Source organism: Vulpes lagopus, chromosome 3 (genome assembly GCF_018345385.1).
Source record: "Vulpes lagopus strain Blue_001 chromosome 3, ASM1834538v1, whole genome shotgun sequence".
NCBI lineage: Eukaryota > Metazoa > Chordata > Mammalia > Carnivora > Canidae > Vulpes > Vulpes lagopus.
The window spans coordinates 83871315-83892292 of record NC_054826.1 but is presented as its reverse complement, the minus strand read 5'-3'; the positions used below and the strand labels follow the sequence as shown (position 1 = coordinate 83892292).

The following is a 20978-nucleotide window of genomic DNA, read 5'->3' as shown; positions in this document are numbered from 1 at the left end:
TGGGGAGGCCCTGGTCTTCAGCAAAGCCAAGGAGTGTATTCTGTCCCTCCAAATGCCTCTCTCGCAAGGAGAGACAGAGGCTTCTGGCTCAGAGTGTGTAGCATGTCAGACCAAACTGTGCCACACCGACTTCACATGGTTTTTTGTGAGAATCAATTGTGATAATATACATGAAAATGCCTCGTTAAGTATGAAAGTGTGATGCAAGTATGAGTTGCCATTATTTCTTCATTGTGAAAACCCTGGAAAGTAGCCCAGAGCTTGTCTCTGCAGCCAGAGGCAGCCTGGCATGTGTCAGGCCTTTGCGGTGCAGGTCATAGGAGAAGGATTGAGTTCTACCATTGAGGTGGGCTGGGCGATCAGATGAAACGTGTATAACATAGGCCACCGCAGGCCACCTATTGGCCTTCTGTCTTTTGTGTGGGCACGGGAGGCATGCCATCAGCCTAAATGGGTCTGTAACCCCAGATCATCAAAATTCTGCTTTCATGCCCAGTGTAATTGTGTCGCCTCATGTCAGGGAGCCTTCTTCTAATACTCAGAAATCTTTGCTCTTTAGAGGTGGAGACATTTTTTAATGGCATTGTTTACAATGGAATTTGATTTATGGGAGAGAAAAGACTTGAGTGGCTATTAATATTCATCTCAAAATCGCCTCTGCTTCCTCCTCTCTGAGATTTTTCAACACTCATCAGCTGTATCTGACTCGGCTGTCACAACCAGTCATTTCAGAGTTGGGCTCAATTGGCTTCTCCCAAACCTGCCCTTTCTTTCAGGTCGCTAGCTGCTTCCTGGGCATGATGGGTTCAGTGTCTAGACTGGGGATTCATGGTGGCTTTCGCCCACCACATACTCTACACTCCCTGCCCCACCATGGCCTGTACTCATTCTCGCAGCCTTTCCTTGAATAAATATGCTCTGACAGACTCTTTATCCCCCCAATGTCCAAGGAAACTGATTCATCACACTGAGGTTTCTGTCTGGGAACTGCTTCCAGACAGTCCAAGTCATGTCCTGGCCTGTGTGTGGGGTCTGGGTTTGGGTCTGGTCCTTCTCTTCCTTTGTTGAGCTTTATTTGATCTCCCTCTGGGATGTGGTCCCTGCCTCTTTCTGGGCCATTATTTCACACAAGTCCTCACCTGGAGACACATTCTCGCTGGCCAGTGCTGTCTGAAGCTCCCTGACTCTGGTGCGAGGTGCTTAGGCACTTGTAGCTCTTGGGTCCACCACGATGAGGCAAAAGGGTGAATCTGTGGGTGTAAATATGAATAAACCAGAGGCAGCTGGATTTCCAGTCACTTGGTTTCCTGTCTTAAGTTAGTGTTATTCAACAATCTTCGTGGCATTTTTAGGGCCTTTGATGGTGGAAGGAGGAGCATTTCTTTCCATTTAGAAAAATAACGATGCAGTTCAGTCTGGAATTAATTTTCCTTGTCCAATTATTTTCAATCAAATGGCATTGTGAAGAAGCCACTGTGAACTTGTTCAGTAACTCTTCTGTTATGTTTCTGCGGTTGTTGCAATGTTCAGGAAAATATTTTATCCCTTTAAGGAGTCCTGACAAGAAGTTACAGAGGATTAACAGGGACCAGATTGTAAATTGGAGATGGACCATCCGTCATGGGGGAGGGGCCATTGACAGATTTAGCAGCCCAGCTGTAAAGAGGGAGATACCGTGTTCTCCATTTTGTGGACTCAGTATCCTATATCAAGTGAGACTTCTTGATATATAGAGGAACAGCTGAGAATTCAGTTAGGGGCAGGAGGCTGACAGAGCAAGACATTTTTGGGTCAACAAAAGAACATTAAGGAGACAGTTCTTCTGACAGACATCTGGCTTGGGGAGAATAGTTCAACATTGAGAATCTATCTCGGGCAATGTGGCAGGACATAGTCTCAACATTTAAAAAAAGTTTCTTTCTCATTAAGGGACAGAGTCTATGCCCTTCCTGTTGACAGACTTCAGACCACTTTGACCAGTAAAGTATGGGAGAAGCGATACCATATAGCTTCTGAAGCTGGCTTGCAATAAAGCTCTGTCTTGTTTGCTGAGACAATGCTCTTGGATCTCTGTGACCAACTAAGAAGCCTGCCTATCTTGTGGCTGCCATGCTGCAAGGAAGCCAAACCACATGGAGAGGCCACATGTAGACCTCTGGTCTGAAATCCTAGTCTTTTGAGTTAGCTGAGCCAGATGCCAGATGCATGAGTGAACAAGTATTCAGATGATTCTAAACCCGAGCTGTCAAACCACCCCCAGACTTTGAGTCTTCCAGACATTGTGGAGCAGAGACAAGCCATCCTCTCTGTGTCCTGTCCAAATTCCCAACCCGCACAATCCATGTGCATAATAATATGGTTGTGTTAAGCCAGTAAATTTAGGGTAATCTGTTAATACAGCGATACAAACTGGAACAGGCAGCGTGTAAAATGGTGGAAAAATAAAGCAGATTAAGGTGTTAGAGAGTGAGACAGGTGTAGGTGGGGGAAGACAGTTGGGATAGCTTGTCAGAAGACTTCTCTGAGGATCTGACATCTAAGTAGAACTTGGAATTGTGTGAACATGCAAGGCTCACCTCTGGGGGAAACAGATTCTGGTTATTGGGAGCAGCAAGTGCAAAGGCCCTAAGATGGAATGAGATCATTCAAGGGATAGCAGGGTGGCCTATGTGCCTAAAGCTCAGAGAGTGAGGTGGGGGAGGGATAGAAAATGATAGGGAGCCATATGAAGGACTTTGCTGACTTTGATAAAGGATCTGAGTTTTATTGTAAACCAATAAGAGGTTTGGAACAGGGGAATATTCTCTGTACTCACTCCCTCACTAACTTTATCCAGTCTCATAACTTCAAATAGCTTCTGTATGCTAATAAGGTATAAATATATATTTCTCACCCAGCCCTCAGCTCTGAATTCCAGATTCTTTACATGGCTTCCTACTCAACTCTTCTCACAGATTGTTAATAGGTATTTAAAATGTAATATGTATGAACTATTAGTTTATTTCCTATCCCAAACTTCCTCTTCCTACTGTCTACTCAGTATTGTCAAATGGTGACTCTGTCTTTCTAGTTGCTCAGGTCACCTTTGACCCCTTTCTTTTTTCATATCCTTGTTGGATCATGAAATCCTACTAGTTCTGCTCCCATTGACTCCCTCTGCTCTCATCCTCACCTTCTTTCCATATATTCTCCTGACACAAAGTATGCTGCTGGAAAGTCTGATGACAGTCTGATTTTCTTTTCCTTCCTAGTAGCTTGGTCTTTTTTGCCTAGATGTCCAAGGGATTTTATATTTTTCTTTAAGATCTAGAAATTTACCAGAATATATTTTGCTATTACTTATTTTGGGGTTGATTTTGACTTTATATATGTAGTTCCAGATTTTTTAATTAATTTCAGAAAAATTTTCTTGAATTGTAGTTTTTAGTTTTTGTTCTATTCTTTGTTTCGGTTTTCTGTTTTTAGGGACTCCTTTTATACAAATGTTGGATCTTCTTTGCCTACCTTCTATTTTTGTTACTTTCTCTCAAATCCCGTTTCATTATTTCTTCATTTCCTTTGATGTAACATTTTCCTTTTGCATTTTCTATTTCTCTTAAGGCATTATCTGCTGAATTTCTGCACTCTTATTATTACCGTGATTTGTTTTTGATAACACCGCTACAACAAATGTCTGGATTCATGACAACAAATTAAATAATCTGGTATAATAGCTCATGGGACCAAAGGAAACACTTAATAGCCAGATGAAGAGGTATATAGAGCAAGACCTGGAAGGGTCCCAACCACAGGAACTTCTGTTCTTGAGTTTGTAGTGCACCACCCTCCTGGAACATGGATGTGTTCACCAACCTGGAAGCTCTCTGAACTCCTTCACTTAGGTTTTTACGGTGATTATGTTACATAGACACAAATTATTAAGACGATGGGCCATTGGTGATGAAATCCCCAGTCACTCTCCCCTTCCCAGAAGTCAGGCAGTGGGGCAGAAAGTTCCAACCTTCTAATCACATTGTTGGCATTTAGCTGGTTTCTCTGGCAACCAGCCCTCACCCTGAAGCTGTCTAGGGGCCCACCAAGAGTCACCTCCTTAGCATAAACTCAGGGGGTGAAAGAAGCTTATTGTGAATAATAAAAGATAATTCTCTTGCCCTGTCACTCAGGAAATTACAAAGGTTTTAGGAACTCTGTGCCAGAAATTAGAGATGACAACCAAATGTATATTTCTTATTATACCACAACATCACAATTCTTCTTTTTAATTTAATCTAATTTTTGATATGATTAAAAAATTTTCTAGTACTCTCCTGAATTCTATCATTTTGCTCCTGAGTTTTTCTAGCTCTGATTTATGTTGTTCCTTTAGGTTTTTTGGGAAATAAGCTGTAAATTTCATTTGTTTGGTGGGCATGTCTTTAGAGCATGTTTTATAGTCTGTAGGAATGTAATCCTACAGCTTATATATTTCTTCCTGAATAACTTGGTATGTTACTTTTTTGTGTGTTGAAAATTTTTATATGAAAATAGTTTTTCTGAATTTGCCAAAGATGTAGTTCTGCTTGGCTCCTCTAACTTCACTGCTCTTGAATTTCTCCTTCTGTTGTTTTCATGTAGTGTTCAAGAATGTGGTGACTTGGGGAGCCTGAGTGGTTCAGTCAGTTAAGCATCTGACTCTTGATTTAAGCTCAGGTCATAATCTCAGGGTTGTGAGATTGAGCCCTGTGTCAAGAAGTGTACTCAGCAAGGAGTCTGCTGGAGATTCTCTCTCTGTCTCTCTCTCTCTCCCTCTCTGTCCCTCCCCACTTCTAAAATAAATAAATAAATCTTAAAAAAAAAAAAAGAATGTAGTGGCTTACTTTCTGAGGTCCCTAGGCTCTGTGTCCCCTACTCTTTTTAGATGGCCCTTTGATTTGTTTTCTTCCTTTGACTCAGACAGGTCTACCCCTTCCAGACTTGTACTGCAAATGCCTTGAACTTACCCATGACTTACTTAAGTAGGCAAAACCCTTCCAGTGTTGGCTGCCATTCTCCAATTGTCTTTGTTAGCTTTCTGTTGAGTACCTGTTGGATATTCTGAGATATTTAAAGTTGGTCTGATCCCTGACTCTCTGCTTCTTCTTGTACAGATGTTAATATCACTCAGGTCTTGTATCTGTTGGTGGTTTTTCTCTACCTACTTATATTCTGGGGATCCTGGGGATGCTTTGTCAGTTAGTTTTATGGTACATATGATTCATGAATTTTGGTTTTGCTGTTCTGTACTACTGGTGCTATTTTTCATGATGGAATTTGAGAAGATTCAAAACTTATGATATCATCCCAGAATCTTCAATTTGTATTCAATGCATTATCAAGAATGGTGCTATTAAAATGTATATCAGATCTTCTCACCACTTTAATAAAAATGTTTTAGCGACTCTCAGTGTCACTAGAGCAAAAGCCTAAATCCTTACATTGATTTATAAGGTGCTATGTAATCTGACTGTCTCCACCTCTCTTCTCCATTACCTTTCTGAACTCATCTCATACCACTTTCCACCTTGCTTATGACACTGCAGGCACACTGTCCTCCTTATTGTTTCTGAAGTGTACCAGAAGTGGTTCTGCTTCAGGGTCTTTACACTTGCTATTCCCATTGGCCTTTATTTAAACGTCACTGTCTCATCAAAACTTGCCCTGGCCACCGGATCTAAAATTGTAACCCCTCCCAACATTACCTATTCCCCCTATCCCTGACCTTTCCTTCTTCATTTTTTAATTAGCACTTATTACCACATCTTTTATTTATTAATTTACTTATTAAATGTTTTGATTGTATTTAACTTACATATTTAGAGAGCAGGAGCAGGAGCAGGGGGAGGGGCAGAGGGAGAGGGTACATCTTAGGCAGACTCCATGCTGAGTGCCGAGCCAACTCGGGGTCAATCCCATGACCCTAAGATCATGACCTGAGTCAAAATCAAGAGTTAGATGCTTAACCAACTGAGCCATCCAGGTGCTTTGTATTAATTTAGTTATTAATTTTTAAAATGTCAAGTAGAGGGATCCCTGGGTGGCGCAGCGGTTTGGCACCTGCCTTTGGCTCAGGGCGCAATCCTGGAGACCCAGGATCGAATCCCACGTCGGGCTCCCGGTGCATGGAGCCTGCTTCTCCCTCTGCCTGTGTCTCTGCCTCTCTCTCTCTCTCTCTCTGTGTGTGTGTGACTATCATAAAAAATAAATAAATAAAATGTCAAGTAGAACATAAATTCCATGGAGGTGGATGTTTCTGGTCAAAACTAAATTTTTTGTTGAATCAGTGAATACATTTCAAAATTCCCTCTGTGGAGACCAGCAAGGTATAGAATGAGAGAATTCAAAGGGAGAGACAAATTAAAAAGACTTACTGCCATTATTCAGGCAAGAGCCAGTGGTGGAAGCAGAGGTAAATAGTTGCATTTGTGATCTACTTTAAAGGTAGAAAAGCAGACTTGCTAATTATCAATGTAGGTTGGTAGATGCTGCTTAATTGTTTGATTGATGAATTAAGGGTGGGTATGAAAATGCTTTATGAAAGGCTGATCACAGCTCCTATTCCCCATACATTCTCAGTTAGTTTTCATTGAATAATCTCCCAGGTGTGGCTAGGGGAAAATTCAAGAACGCTCAAGACAGAGAATATTTTGGAGGTAGGGATAGGAAAGGTGTTTCAGTGAGAATTTGCTGCATAATAAATCAGCCTAGGGCATAGTGACTTAACACAACATGGATTTATTATTTTTCATGATTTTATGGGTTGGCTAGGAAGTCTCTCTGCTGATTTTGCCTGGGCTCACTCATATAGCTTCATCCAGCCAGAGGCTCAGCATGGCTCAACATTCATCTCAGGATAGCCTCTATTCCATGTGGCAGGTGCTGCTGACAGTCAAGTTGGAGGGCCTCACTTCTCCTCCATGAGGCCTCTCCTCTTCTAGTAGATTATACCAGCTTCCTTACATGGTGGTCCAAGGGTAGCATTTCAAGAAGGCAAAGGTGGAAGCTGCCAGGGCTAGCCTTGGAAGTCACACATGGTTACGTCTGCCAAATTCTATTGATCAAAGCAGGTCACAGGCTAGCCCAGATTCTAGGGATAAAGGAAACAGACTGCAACTCTTGATAGGAGTAGCCTTGGATAGTCATTGTCAGGGGGCATGCTTACCAAGATAGGAAGGTTTTGTGGTCACATTTTGTGAACTCCCACAGAAGGCAGCCATTATTTATGGAGTGTTGACTATGTTCCAGACACCGCGGAGGTACAACACATAGGTGATTCTGCTCAATCCTCATAGCAATCTTGAGTCGAGAGGCCAGTGAAGAAATGGAGGTCCCAGGACAACAGATGGCCTCTCCCAGGACCCAGAACCAGCAAGGGGAAAGCTGGCATTCAAGTCCAGATCTGTCTGACTTTGAAAGCCTGTTTTTTTTTTTCTTTTTTAACACTGATAATGGTCATGCATTTGTGGTGTGTACAAGAGGGATTCCATTGGCTCTGCCAAGCATTTCTGTTTTTTCCCCCTTTCTTCTGCCTTCTTTCTCTTGTTTCCAAAGTTGATGAGTTTTTCACCTGGTTTGAGGATTTTTTTTTCTTTTTTTGGTCACACACTTAATAGCTAACATTACTGCGTAGTTACTGTCCGTGAGCGACAGTTCTGCCTATGGTAGACTCTGCCATCCAGGCACAGTATTCGCCGTTGACCGGGCTGCTCTGGGTTGCTGGGCTGGTCAGTGGTTTGCTGTCCTGCCAGACTGACCTTCCTGTGCCTGATGTTGGCAGGGGATTTCCTTTGCTGCAGATTTCTGCCCCACTGAAGGCAGCTCTGAGCAGGCAACCAGGTGCGATGAGTCGTGCTGCATTCCCTGAGATGTCCTGAAGAGTCTTTTATCTTTGGAATGTGGCCATCAGGCAGTATTCTAGAGAGCGTGGGCTGCAACTGGGTATTCGCCCTTCTGGCTGGGAAGATGGGATATACTTGTGTGTAGATTTACCCTCTGGCCTCCGTGGCCTGTTTCTAAGAGGAGAGATGTGCAATAGTATCTCCTTCCTGGGTAGGAGGTACAGAGCATTTAACCACACCCTGCTCTGCCTAGGGGCCTGTTTCTGCCCCAGGCAGGGGCTGCTGATTGCTGAAAGCACATTCAGACAGCAGATTTTTCATCTTTTGCTGACCACTTACCTTGGGATAGCCTGTGATAGTATTCAAAACACTTTCACATGCACGTTCCCATGAGAGCCTTGCAACACTCCTGGGAGGGACACAAGGCAGGTGATAATGTTCCCATTTCAGAGAATAGGACAAGTAAGGCCATTGCCAGACCCTCCACTAGACCCGGGACTCAAGCCCAGGTCTCTCTCCCCGAAAATCCCGCTCCTCTGCCCTCATGCTGGGCTGCCTCTTGAAGACCAGATGCAAGGGTGTGGGCATCAGGGAAGAGTCTGGGATCATGGGAGGAACAGAGGGCCGGGAACTCTGTCCAGCAGCTACTTGTCACTACCTGGAGGCCAGCAGCTATGATGTAGCCACAGGCTTTGTTCAGTGATGGCTGCCTTCCTTCTGTGGGTGGGACCTCAGTGCCGGCTGGCTGGGGAATCCCACTGGTGACAACACAGCATCCTTTTGCGCTGACGCGGCAACAGATGCTCCAGACCAGCTCCAAGCCTGACAGCATCTTTGCAAAGTGTGTAAAGGGACAGCAGACGTCAGAGCCCTCCTGTAAATCACCTTCACAAAGGCTCTTTGTGGTTGATTCACTGATGACTCATTTATAATCTGGTTTCAACATTGTGAGTCAAAATGTACCACTTTCATTAAAAATAACATTCACTGGGGTCTAACGGCTTTCTTTTTTCTGTTTTTTACTGTACAGTGTGGTTTCTGGATGGGAAGCTGTCAGATAGCAGGCGAGGTGTTCCGAGGCACTCCAACATAGGCGTTATGCGTGTCTTCACAGGCTCCCACTGCTCCAGGGCTGATTGAGCAGAGAGGACCGCGTACCTCCCGCGGGGCCTGCCGCGCTGGGACCCCGAGTGTGCCCACAGTCAGCAGGAGCGGGTGCGGGAGTGTGCGTGCTGGGGTCTCGGAGACAGGTGTAAGGCAAGGTGTCTGCCCTGCAGGGGGTTCTAGGCCACGCAACAAACCAGAAGTGTCGGCATCACTTGGGATGCTTGTTCATGCAGATTCCTGGGTGCTTCCCCCCAACCCCCCCACGGCTCCGTGGGCGGGACCTTGATAAACCCCTCAAGAGATTTCAGGCACAGTAAAGCTGAGAGCCTTGACTTTCGGGTGAGACTGATGGGAAGTCCCTGGAGGCAAACTCTCTTTGTGCGTGGGGGAGTGAGAGGAGGCAGGTGGGCTGCCAGACGGGGCTGAAGAAGGAGGAGGGAGAAGAGAGGGCAGGGGGTGGGGCGGGGCGGGGTGGGGGTGCAGCAGCGCCAGGGTGAAGTGGGCGCCCGGAGTCCCCGTGGGGACTGCGCTAAAACTCCCTGCTCTATTTGAGGCACCCATAGCCTTTCTGGCTTGGGGACCAAATCTTGGGCATCCCCTATTGCCCTGTGGGAAAAAAAACCCCATACAAAATCCGTTTAGTGGGTATTCTGCAGGGTGAGAAGCCCTTGCTCTGGTTAGAGCTTTATACTTTGTGTTCTTCAGCAGTGTTGGGAACTTTAGTGGGAAAGCCACTGACAAGATCCAGTGGAGTCTGACTTGGATGAATGTCTAAGGACTGGCACCGAAGGTCTCCGCTGCTCCTGGGAAACCAGCATTTCATTTCAGCTGTTTGTGACTTTCTTTGCCAATTTTTGCTGTTCTCGTTCTAAAGTTCATTTCATGAAGACTTTCCCCTCCAAGTCCAGGAGGAAGTGTGACCTGACTCCGCATCCCTCCCTCCTCTTGATTTGTCTTCTCTCCAGGGGCTTCTGGGGTGCAAGCTCTCTTGATGGAAATATGGTGTGAGGTCCAGGAGTGAGGCTTGGATTGGGAAGGTGGATGGTTCACCCAGATAGCCTTGCTGTCACGGTAGTGGGTGTTGCATTCAGCAACCATAGCCGGCCTGCCAGGGTGGCCCGACCTTCCCGCTGCTTCCATCTTGGGCAGGCACCAACACCCAGCACCTTGCTGGGGCATCACCATGGTCCTCACCTCTTTGATGCAACTCTCCTCATTCCTGTCTGCCCAACCTATGCCTGACCCTCTGTCTCTGGCTTCCCATGCTTACCTTGGCCTGAGGCCTGAACTCACTCCTCCCAACATTCCTCCTCTGCCATGGTTCCACCCAATTCTAGTTGTTTTCATCTTCTTCCATACTTACAGACTCCCCAGGATGCTTCCCCAGCACTAGCCCACATGGCTGCCATTCCTGCTGGTTTCCCCCTCATCCCAAAAGGTAACTGGGCAGATGGCATGAAACTCTGGTGCTTTAGGAAGGGATCTTATAAACTATCTGCCACTTTCTGGTCCTCATGCACCTTTCCTCAGCAGCCAGCTGTCTTGAGGTGAATGGCCACAGGGAAGGAGTGGGTCTTAATCCCTGGGCTCCTCGTCTTTGTGATTAACAGGAACATTACCTGTTATCTACCCATTTTCCATAAACAACTTACTTCCACTTATTTAATTATTGGGGTCTTTGCTGTTGGCTTTGTAGTTTGTTTGGGGAGAGGGCTTCATCAAGAAAAGAGAGGAAATGTAGAGTATTGGCAAAGAGTGCAAAATCTGGAGCTTGGGTTCCAATCCAGACGCTGTCTCAGCATGGTTGTGTGTTCTTGAGCAAGTGACTTACCCTTTCTGTGCATTGGTTTTCTCATCCATAAAACGGACATGATAATATTAGCGCCCATCAGAGATTTTTCTGGGGATTGCATTCATTACTCTTTGTAAAGCATGAAGAATAGTGCTGGGTACCTTGTCTGTGCTATGGGGATTTGTTCAATTTATTTCCTCTTGTTTTACAGAGCTGCAAACAGATCCAGGGGGATTGAGTAAGTAAGCAGCAGAGCCAGCACCAGCACAGGGGTCCCCTGTCACTATTTTCTGTGGCTCTGGATGCCAGTGACAAACAGCATGCCCCAGGCTCTCTCCCAGCCATTTGCAGCAACCTTTGCGTGGGGTTTCAAGATTTCAGCAGTCTGCTCAGTGATCCAGTTTTGGTTGGTGTCTGAAAATGTCTCTAAAACTAATCTCGATGCTTCCCCCACCCCTAATTGTCCTTTTCTCAACATTCCTGGGTTCTGTGCATCACCCAGCCAGAAACCAGGTGGAGGGGGACCAGGCTTGGCTCTTTCCTCCCTCTGCCCCACGCACCACTGGCTGTACCTCTTAGGAGCTCCAGAATCAAGCTGCACTGCCTGTGTCTAATCCAAGCCACCGTTACGTCTCCTCTGAACAGCTCTAGTAGCTTCCTAGCTAGATGTAGTGGTCTGCACGGTGGCCCCAAAGTATCAGGCGCCAATTCCTGGAACCTGAGATGGCACCTTAAATGGGAAAGTTTTTGCAGATGTGATTAAGAATTTTTTTGAAAAATTTAAATTGTGGTAAAATACACATCATGAAAGTTACCATCTTAATCATGTTTAAGTGTAGAGTGGCATATGTATGTTCATACTGTTTGCAATCATCATCACATTCCATCTCCAGAGCTCTTTTTATCTTGCAAAACTAAAACTCTGTGTGCTTTAGTCTCTGCCTTTTCCCCTGATCCCTACTACAGCGCTTGGCAGCCCAGCCCCCATTCTGCCTTCTGTTTCTATGAACTCGACTTCTCTAGACACCTCATATAAGTGGAATCTTACAGTATTTTTCCCTCTGTCACTGGCTTATTTCACTTAGCATGACATCCTCAGGATTCATCCATGTTGTGGCATGGGCCAGAGTTTCCCTCCTTTTAACGACTGAATGAGGGTGGTCCAGAAATCTAGGGAAGTCGTCGTTTAATTTTTTGCGGGCTCTCGAGAGTGCTTCCCCCCGGCGGGTGGGAGTGCAGAGAGGAAAGTGTGAGATAAGCACCATATTCGCGGACACCCTGCTTATTGTTTTTATCTCCATGTGCAAAGCTCTTCTGGCCAAGGGTATAACGTGGGTCCTGGTTTACAGGACAGACAAGTATAAGAGACTCAAAGTGGAAGTGGAAAAACAGAGTAAAAAATTGGAAAAGAAGAAGGAAACAATAAGAGTCAGCTAGTCAACAACAACAAAAAAGAAAATAGAGAGGCAAGAAGAGGAACTGAAAAATAACAATGGGGACCTATCCATGGTCCGAATGAAATCCATGTTTGCAACTGGCTTTTGTTTACTGCCCTAATGGGAATGTTCAATTCTGTATTTGATGGTAGAGTGGTGGCAAAACTCCCTTTCACCCCCCTTTCCTATATCCAAGGACTGTCTCATTGAAACCTGCTGGGGGATGATACCACAGACTTCCTTCATATTTCTGTATATTCTCTGTACCATGTCAATTCGACAGAACATCCAGAAGATTCTTGGTCTTGTCCCTTCACATGCTGCCACCAAGCAGGCAGGGGGATTTCTTGGCCCTCCACCTCCTTCTGGAAAGTTCTCTTGAAATCAAGAAGAACCCTGTAATTCCTGTCATTCTTTTTAAACATTCAAATTATACTGGCAACTATTTTGTAGCGGGGGCCATAGACAGCCTTAGGGCTTGGGCTACTTTCTAGTTCTGAGTTGTTTCTAGACTTTTTGGATATGATTCTAATGAGAATGGCACCCAAAAACATGATAGTACTTTCAGTCAGATTAATTAAAAAAAAATAAGTTTGTTGGTTAGATAAGTTCAGCTGATGTTTATGTAATGAGAAACAAATAGCATCTTTCTTGTTTGGCTTACACGAATATTTTCTGTGGGGCTGACTCTCAACTGTATGCTGTGTGCCATGTACCATGGGAGTTGGCTCTCCATGAGCATTTAGAATTCTGGAAGAAAAATTTAGTTTGTGATATCTTAATTGGAACTATTTGTTGTACATTGTTTCAAAGTCAAATATATGCCCAAAGAAGCCAAGAATTTAGCTATTTCAAAAAAAATAAAGACTGAATGATATTCCATGGTATGGATATACCGAATTTTATTTAGCCATTCATCTATTGATGGACACTTGAATTGCTTCCACCTCTTGGCTATTATGAATAATGCTGTTATGATATGGGTGTACAAGTACCCGTTCAAGTCCTGACTTTTCATTCTTTGGGCCAGGAGTGGAATTGCTGGATCAAATGATAATCTCTTTAATCTTTTGAGGAACTTCTTTACTGTTTTCCACAGTGACTGTACCATTTTATACTCCTACCAACCGTATGTAAGGGTTTAAGGTAAGATTTTTAAGATGAGGAGATTTTCCTGGATTGTCCAGACGCCAGATGCTATCAGGAATGTTCCTATAGGAAAAAGGCAGAGGCAGTTGACACATGTAGAGAAGGCCATGTGAAAATGGAAGCAGAGATTGGCGTTGGGGGTGGGGGCTCCAAACCAGCAAGCGCTGGCCACCACCAGAAGCTGGAAGAGGCAGGGAGTAGAGGGACCATGGTCCTCCTGACACCTTGAGTTCAGCCCAGTGAAACTGACTTCACACTTCTATCCTCCAGAACTGCGAAAGAATAGGGATGCCTGGGTGCTCAGTGGTTGAATGTCTGCCTTCGGCTCAGGTTGTGATCCCAGGATCCTGGGATCAAGTCCCATGTCGGGCCCCCCACAGGGAGCCTGCTTCTCCCTCTGCCTGTGTCTCTGCCTCCCTATGTGTGTTTTTCATAAATAAATAAATAAATAAATAAAATCTTTTTTTAAATAAATAAATAAATAAAATCTTAAAATAAAGAACTGTGAAAGAATAAATGTATCTCTTTGATTTTAAGCTACCAAATTTGTAGTAACTTGTTACAGCAGCCATGAGAAGCTAATACACTGGTCTGCACATATTCAAGTTCATTTTCCTCCCACTCAATGCAGGTCCAGGATTCTTTTAAAGATGCAAATGGGATTATGTTGCTCTTGTGACACACTCTCGGTTGTATTTCCCTGTCCTTGGCACCATGACCAACTGCTTCGAAGCAGACTGATGCAGCCCTCAGCCCCGGGTTACAGCCTACCTCTATGGAGCCTTCACATTTCACCTTGACTTTTCCTTGTGCATTTTGCTTTAGTTATACCTGTTTTTCCATGTTCCTCAAACACACTAAGCTGTCTCTTGCTTCTAGACCTCTGCAGTGCTGCTCTCCATTTGAGTCGCTCCATCCTACTTACTCATCTCCCATTCCTCCTAAATTTTTGTGGGGATAACTCCTAAATGACTGTCGGATGTGAGGTCTCTGCTGGGGCATAATTGTCACTGCCTCTGCGATGCTCTCCCTGACATGTAGGTGAGGTCGGCCACTCAAGACCAAGTGGTCTCATAGCCCCTGGGACCCACTCATCATCCTGTGCCTCGTACTTGACTGCAGGTGCTTGTTTGCTTGTCTGTCTAACCTGATGGAGTGGGAGCCTCTTACAGGCAGTGACCCTGGCAAGCTCACCTCTCAGTTCTCACTATTACACAGAGCTTGGCCCATGGAATGTAACAGTGAATATTTGCTGGCCAACTGGCTGAGCAGATGTGGGAAGGGAGTTAAGGAAAGTCTCATTTGAAGATAACAAGGAAGATGCCAGAAGTCACCCTGTAGGCCCAAGGAGGGCAGTTACCTGTGTTTACCAGGAAGTGTGTGATACCCTGTTGTGTGCCCAGAGTTGGCACTCCTGTTGGAGGAGGATCAGGATACCTCTGGAGTCAAATAAACCACCTGACCATTGCTCATCACTGGCCCAAGGGGTTTGCCCTGGAGATGCCACACAAAGGTAGCTGGTTCATCTTGCCTTGGCTTTGAATCTGGGCTTAGAAAGTTGTCACCCATCCTTGTCTCCCACATCCCTCATGCAATCCGACACACACACACACACACACACACACACACACACAGCCCTTACAAAGTATTTTGAAAGAAATCTTTAGAAATATAAATAATGGTAAAATACACATAATGTAAAACTTACCACAACCATTTCTGAGTGTACATCTTAACAGGGTTAAGTTCATTCACATTGTGCTGCAAGCCCATCACCATCTACCTCCAGAACTCTTTTCATCTGCAAAATTGAAACTCTGTACCCACTAAACAATTACTCCCCATTCTCCTCCCCACTTCCACTCCAGCCTCTGGAAACTACCATTTCTACATGTCTGTTTCTACGGATTTGACTCCTCTAGGGATCTTGTATAAGTGGAATCATCCAGTATTTGTCTTGTTGTGAATAGCTCATTTCACTTAGCATAATGTCCTTAAGGTTCAGCCATGGCGAAGCATGTATCAGAAATCCCTGTCTTGGGACACATGGGTGGCTCAGCATTTGAGCATTTGCCTTTGGCTTAGCATGATCCTGGGTCCTGGGATCAAGTCCTACATTGGGCTTCCTGTGAAGAGCCTACTTCTCCCTCTGCCTATGTCTCTGCCTCTCTCTCTGTGTCTTTCATGAGTAAATAAATAAAATCTTTTAAGAAAGAGAAATCCCTGCCTCTTTAAGACTGAGTAGTATTCCATTGAATGGATGTACCATATTTATCCATTCACTCATTGATGAATGCTTGAGTTGCTTCCACATTTTTGCTATTGTAAATAATGTGCTACAAACATGAGAATATAAGTGTCTCTTTTAGACTCTGCTTCTAATTCTTTTGGGTATATACCAGAGTAATTACTGGATCATGTAGTAATTCTATGTTAAATTTTTTGAGGAACTGTTTTACTGTTTTGTTTTTTTTTTATAATAGCTATACTGCCATTTTACATTCCCACCAAAAGTGACAAGTGTTCCAGCTTCCCCACATCACTGACTCCTGGGGTTTTGATGGGTTTTGTAGACTTTTACTGAATGTTTCTTGGTGAAGGTTGGAGGAAAGTGGTTACATCCATATCATGCCACAAATATGTCTAAAAAATTTTTTTAGCATCTCTCTCTCTTTCCCTGGGATTCTACTTCCGATGGCAGAGGGCCCCTCTACCCTCACACTCTTTCTCACCAACAGGGACTCCCTGTTAATCAGATAATCTTTTTCATTATTTTGTTTCAGAGTATTTTTTGCTGGCTTTTAAAAAAAGATTTACATTTTTAGAGCAGTTTAATGTTCACAACAAAATTGTGAAGAAATTACAGAGATTCCCTGTATACCTCCTGTCCTCTGATACATGTGGCCTTACCCACCATCAACAACCCCCCACCAGAGGAGTGCATTTGTTACAACTGATGGATGTACAAGAACACAGCATAATTTCCCTAAGTCCACAGTTTACATTATTGGTATATTCCATGGGTTTGGACAAATGTAATGATACATATCCATCATAATAATATCACACACAGTATTTTCACTGCCCTAAAAGGTCTCCATGCAAAACTGCTTTTTGATTTGATATTGGCTCATATGGTTTGACACTAAAAACATTCCCAAGTTTTCCTCCCAGACAGTCCCACAGCCACCCAGTTCTGCCCCCCAGAGTCCACCTGTGTGATACTTTCTTAAAAACGTATTTGGAGATATTTTGTATACATAATATAGGAGAGCAAATTGATGAGGGGTAAAGTGGAGCATGAAATATAAAAGTAACAACAGGTTGGTACCAAAAACAGAACTGAAAGTATACATACAGGGAAAAGTCAGGTATGTCTGTTTAACACTAGCTGAGCTCATGAGATATAATGGAAAGTAACTACCTGGTTCTTTGCATGAGATGGCCCACAGAAGCACAATGAAGGTTGCATACATCTGGAAGTAAAGCAGTTTGCGTTACAGCAATCACCGGGGTAGGACCGTGGGAGTCTGTGGAGGTGGGGCTGTGGTCCAGGACTCCTAAAGGGGATCTTGAGTAGATTTCTGGGCAGACTCAACAGAGTGGACAAAGACAATATGGGGTTTGGTGTTTGGACAAGTAGATAAATCCAAGTGTGCATATTTGAGACATCTGGAGTACTGCAGATCTGCTTGCTTTTTTCACCGATCTGATTAATTGTCCATGTGAACATAGCTTTAGAAGTGTTGTTGCTTCCCCAGCTTCACTTCCCCTGCCTGCAGGTTTCATTCAGAGGACGAGTTCTGGCCAGATTGGGAGTGATCTGGTCCTTTGTGCTTGTGAAAATCTCTTCTTCTATGGTGCATAGCTAGTGCTGGTCCCTCCAACAAGTGGGGCCATGACTAGTTTTCACCAGTGGAATATGAGAGGAGGTGACATTGCCTTCTACAGAAGGGAGTTGTCCTGTGGGACTTTATTGCACTGAAGCCAAACACTACTCAGAAAGAACCCTGTTTCCTTACCTTCATATCCTACTGTTTTCCTTTGATTACCTCTACAAATCATATCCACCATTAGAGAATAAGTATTTATTCTTTATTCCATCATTGAGGATATCCAGCAAAGTGCCCCTATGGGCAACCTTAATTTTCAAAGCAATAGCTCCATTAGTGGGGTAGGACCATAGCGTGGCCCTGTATCTTGGACCCTCATACATCTTTTTAGAAATATCCATCTCAGGATGCCTGGGTGGCTCAGCGATTGAGCATCTGCCTTTGGCTCAGGGCATGATCCCAGTCCCAGGATTGAGTCCCGCATCAGGCTCCCTGCGAGGAGCCTGCTTCTCCCTCTGTCTGTGTCTCTGCTTCCCTCTATGTGTCTCTCATGAATAAATAAATAAAATCTTAGAAAAATATCCTTCTTCTCACAAGAACCACTCAGATATTCATAGTTCACATTAGCAGATGGAAATGCCAGTGTCTGGTGGGTCTTGAGAAATACAGATAGCATACTCTAATTCAGAATTAAGCAAAACTGAACAATCCTGAATTTACATGTTATCACACAAAACTTTTGCTGAATACTGTCTCTAGATATAGGGTGGTAGGGTCTGTGTGTTGCCATGTGGTGTGACTGGTTCAGAGTATCTCACTGCCTCCATTCCACTCCTATCTTCCGCCCCATTTCCCACCACCTTTCTGTAACACTCATCTATTGGTCAGATGAGGCCCATCTTACTGTAGTTCATCATCATTAGGACGTGTGTTGAACAATTATCAAAACCCAAATAGAAAGCCTCAGATCTTCCCTCTGATTAGAAAGAATATTCTTTAAAGTTTTTAAAAATTTTATTTTATTTTTATTATTAGTTTCAGAGGTAGAATTTAGTGATTCATTAGTTGCATATAATACCCAGTACTCATGACATCAAGGGTCCCCCTTAATGCACAACACTCAATTACCCCATCTCCTCACCCATCTCCCCTCCAGCAACCCTCCATTTGTTTCCTAGAGTTCAGCATCTTTTATCATTTGCCTCCCTCTCAATGTTCATCTTATTACATCTTTCCTTCCCTTCCCCTATGTTCATCTGTTTTGTTCCTTAAATTCCACATATGAGTGAAATTATATGGTATTTATCCTTTTCTGACTTATTTCACTTAGCATAATACACTCTAGATCCATCCACATCATTGCAAATGGCAAGATCTCATTCTTAAAAAGAATATTCTAATAATATTTTAACATCAGGACCAGCAGTACAAAAGTGTTCTATTTATTAATGTATACATGTATATTGAATGTACATGTTTTGTTCTCACTTTCAAATTTAATAAAATGGATGGAACTGTGAATAGATAAGTATGCTTTTCATGAATTTAGGCTTCTGGCCAAAGTATTTAATGGGGAGGAACATCGAGGATTGTTCCTTTGGCACGTGAAGGACAGCATAAGTAATCCTCCTGGGGGCAGGGTAGTAGGTGTGTGTGTGTTTTCAGTAGTAGACTGTGAGAGAATGTTTCTTTCTTTCTTTTTTTTAGATTTACTTATTTATTTTGGAGGGGACGGGCAGAAGGAGAGAGAGAATCTCAACCAGACTCCTTGCTGAGCTCGGAGCCCAATGTGGGGATTGATCTCATGACTCTGAGATCAGGACCTAAGCTAAAATCAAGAGTAAGACACTCAGGAGCCACCCAGATACCCAGAGAGAATGTTTCTGAAGCAGAGCTCAGGTGATAGCATCTTCCTCAGTAGCTTCAGAGGTCACTGAGTCAAGTTGGCTTCCCAACACCCTTTTGTGAGTATTGGTCCCATTATCAAGTTTCGTAGGTCTGTTCATGGTGACCTCCTTCTGTACTCTAGGCAGAAACAGGGAAATGAAGTTGGCATTGCCTTCTATTTTCTTTAAATAAAGCTCTAATCAGACATCGTCAGTGAAGTTAGGAAACTGATACATGTAGGATTCCAGAAAGAAAACCCACGTGAGTAAAGCAAAGACTCTAATTTTTTCAATGACATTTGGCCAGACTGGTTACTTTGTTACAACATGATCGGGTTCCTCTTTTAGTCTTCCCATGAAAATCTGTGTACTTTGGGATTTGAAGTCACATGAATCTTTGCCTGGCAGAAATGTAAATGTTTTGAGAAGGCTGTGTCTTTGTGACTTTGAGCCACTGCAGAGACTGAGGGACCTGTGGAGGAAGGATGGATGATGCATGCTGATGCTCTGGGCAATTTCTAACTCTGACAAGACACAGATACCTCCCTCTATCCTCCACCCTCACATCTCCTGTCACATTCAGAAGACACCAGGCTCATGGAGAGAATGTTCCCTTCTCTCTGATTCTAGCCCACCATGATATGGGATTGGGGGGCTGGCAGAGAGCCCCAATTTAAACTCAAACAATGGCTTGTACCATTATAACATCTTCACTCCTTTATGGGTGGGATTGGGAACATGTGAACTGATCTTGGGGTCCTTTGTGAATTTTGAGCTGCAAATCTGACCCACATGGACAGCTCATAAGTATCTTCAGAACCAGAGCCCCGCATCTATCAGATCCATGTGACTAAGAAGGAGGAAAAGAACAAAGAAAACTGAGTTTAATTTGGGGGTTGTCAGATGATTGGGAATTACTGAAATCTGGCTGATCCACTCTTTGTCAGAATGGGAGAAGAAACATGCATTCCTGCTTTTCTCATTCTTGTTCTCTCATCCAGCATGTCCACTTGAATGCCCATGGACTGCACCAGGTTGAGGTTATACCCTTGGCCAGTGTTCACAGTGTGTAGACACATACCAGGGAGGTGTGGAGCTTCTGGGTGGAGCCCTGGACTTCGTGGCAGAAGACCAGGTCCAGCTCTGCCACCTGCTAGCTCTGTGGATTCTGGCAAATTGTTTCTCATCTCCAAGGGGTGGTTGTGTCACAGTACTGTCCATGTCGTCAAGGTATGGTGAGGTTCAAGCGAGAATTATGATCAAGAACGGAAAACCATTTTGAGGGTTAGGGTCGGTTCTGAGGACTAAAGCATGGTGGCCATAAGTGAAAGTTCAACAGGATCAGGTCTTGTCCAGAAATGTGAAAACCCAGATAATCATAGGCTTTAGGTATGTTAGAGCTGGATGGAAATGTAGCAAATATTGACTCCAACTCTTCCATTGGTCAGATGAAGAAATTGAATCCCAAAGAAGGGAAGTCCCTCGAAGGGCTGTCTTGGGCCATTTGAACAGTCCAGGAGAGGTTCTGGAGAGACTTGGACTCCATAGTGGGGCCACATCCCTTGCAGTTAAGATGGCTCTGGGGGTTCCGGGACTCTTCATGTCCAGATGAAGATCATGAAAAGCACATTGCCATGCCAAGGGGATGGAGAATCCTGCCAATTCAAACAGTAGAACTGAGGATCTGAAAGACCAATGGCAGAGCTGGAAGGTCTGACCCTTGCACGAGGAACAAAGGCCAAGAGAGTGGACCAAGGGCGATGGCCAGAGGGTTCTATTGTTTTTATTCATCCTGAGAAGTCCCTAGACCTTATGAGCACAGGTAAGACTTGGCCAACTTCTCTATGTCACAGAGCAGCCCGAGGCTCAAATGTGACTGGTGGCTCCTCTGGGGTGGGTGGGGGGCACACTGGGAAGTCGTG

General features: G+C 44.2%; 1 pseudogene; it reads left to right on the top strand.

Moving 5' to 3' along the window:
* The first annotated feature begins 10358 nt into the window (after positions 1-10358).
* On the top strand, positions 10359-12570 carry LOC121487031 (annotated as a pseudogene).
* The last annotated feature ends 8408 nt before the right edge of the window (positions 12571-20978 follow it).